This window comes from Melanotaenia boesemani, chromosome 14 (genome assembly GCF_017639745.1).
Source record: "Melanotaenia boesemani isolate fMelBoe1 chromosome 14, fMelBoe1.pri, whole genome shotgun sequence".
NCBI lineage: Eukaryota > Metazoa > Chordata > Actinopteri > Atheriniformes > Melanotaeniidae > Melanotaenia > Melanotaenia boesemani.
Window position 1 is genome coordinate 22211298 of NC_055695.1, and position 2540 is coordinate 22213837.

Sequence of the window (2540 nt, forward strand, 5' to 3'; positions counted from 1 at the left end):
CTGAGATCTGTCTTGCCTGGTTTCTTGAGGATGGGGATGATGGTGACTGTTTTAAAGGTGCAGCATGTAACAAAATTAAACATTTATATAACATTAAAAATATTGGTATGTAATGACTTTACTCAAATTACTGTTTTGTTTTGATTTTCTGAATGAACAAACAAGTCTGTGTTTGAAGTGAGAACCGCCTGAGCTTCAAGACTGCAGTCCCCACTTTGTTTGAGAGGTGCTGGAACATTGTTTGCAATAAGTAATGCCTTCAAAAGCACAGAGAACAAGACAATGCACAATTTTGAAGTAGTTGCCTGTAGCACAGTCATTGCTGCACCTGAGGCTACTGGATCCACTTGCAGGTGAAAACATGGTTTGGAAGAATTTTGGCCTATGACAGCCACTGTATATTGACAACATTTCTTGACATTTAAAGTTATTTTTATGCCCATCTTTACTGTTAGATGTCAATAATTCTTACACACTGGACCTTTAAGGCAGGTTAGGATGACGGCTTGCTTGAGGATCCTTGATAGGCAGGCAGCACACACAACAAAAACTTTTCCCAGTACTCTATCTACTCTATCTAGACCAGTGGCTTTCCTCTGGTTCATCTGCTGCAGTATCCGCTCTATCTCAGGTTGCTGGAAAGTCAACAACCTGAGGTCTCTCTGTTTTTCTCTGTACATGTCCTTGGCAGTTCTGATGCTTCTCTCTAGGTTTGCTTTGGCTCTGATATACTGCACACTGTTGTTTGCCCTGAAGGCGCTGTCATAGCCTCTGAGGAGGAGCCCCATGTCCCTCGTCATCCAGTGTGCTTGGGGAAATCCCGGTGTACTTCTTGGTATTTTGTATATTTTAACATATGGGCTGACATGGTTCAGAGGAGTTTCATTCTGGTCTTAGTCTGTTTTGCTTTGTAGTTTCTTATTTTTTTTTATATTATTCAATCCTTTAGCTCATTAGGTGATGCTACAGATAATTTGTCAGTTATCTATACATGTGATGAATGTCAGTAACTTATCATTACAAAAGCAGCATTGACCATGCACATGTATGTCTGCACTCAAATGTACTGTGAGCACAAGCAAGCACAGAATATAATCTAAGTGAGAATCAAAATGGACACTTTTCTTACTGACAAACTCACAAGCAGCCAAATTTTGATTTATAATTAAAATAGTGTATATGCATATCTTGCCTGTAATTACTTATTATTTAATACTTACTTAAAAATCTTATTTGTGTGATTGAAATTCCTATCTGTTAATCTTCTGATTATTAACCAAGGAGGACACAAGGATGTGAACAATCCAAGAAAAAGTCACCAGACGCATCCAGCAACAGCCATCCTATTCAGGTGTTGGGTCAGTTCAGATAACAAATATTTATATATGGGTTTGCATATCACACATGTAATAACACAGGTTACATTGGCTATCATAACATAGGCTACAAAGATCAAACATAATAATAAACAGAATAAACAGGATAAGCAGGACCAAAAAGACAACAGCAGAATTCAGTGATCTCAGATAGAAGTGCTCCAAAGAAATATGGCTCCCCTTACTGGTCAATACAGGTATTAACAAACAACTTTAAGTTGTAAACATTAACTAAGTTTATGTTGCACAATTCAAGGTTATATGCCTTATAAACATAGTATTAAGGTAATAAGATGCTGGATGGTAGACTGATAAATTATGTAAAACTTAGGATGGCAAAAGTATTTTTTTCAAATATCCACAAGAGGGCCCCAGAAGACCAGCAGCGAGAGCTCCTGTTCATCTGTGAAATGTGTTTTCTGAGGTGAAAACTGTGGGTTCTGCCACAGAATCAAAGAATCTGTCACTGTGCAGGTTGGAACGCACTTGAACCAACAAAATTCTTTAAAAATACCTTAAAATTTTGATATCTTGAATTATATTAAACGTAATCCATCATCTGTTTGAGTTTATTTGCCAAACGTACCACTTGTATGTTAACACACTCACAGGCCACAAACACAGAAACAGCCTATGCATTTGTCAGCAGGACTGCACAACCACATTGTATATCTCTGGAGATATTTTGGCAGTAACTCTGCCAGCTTTCAGTTTCCCAGTTGCTTACTGTGTCACTACATCACAATAAGACAGTATACTGTTACAAAACTGTTACTGGAGCAGGCAAAATGTTTAGCTCCAAACAAGGTATTGAATTATTATCTTTCTTTGTTGTTTGTTTGTTTGTGTTGTTTTTTTTAACTGGCTGTTTTTCCATTAGGCTGTTATCAGTGAGAATATTAAAAAAAAGGGGGGGTAAATTTTTCTTCATTGGAAAATAATATCGTCCATGCACAGTCGAACGGTATCATCAAACAGTCCAGTAAATGATAGTGTGCCTCTTATCATCCTGACAAAATGAGTAAACGAGCATCAAAGGACAGCTAACGCTCTTTTAAAATCAATTAGGTCAAATATATTAACAGAAATAATTGGTTCGCGGTGTCTGTGTGTATGGTTCCTGGTTTATATGTCAGTGGGACTCTGAAAGTGGAAACCAACTTA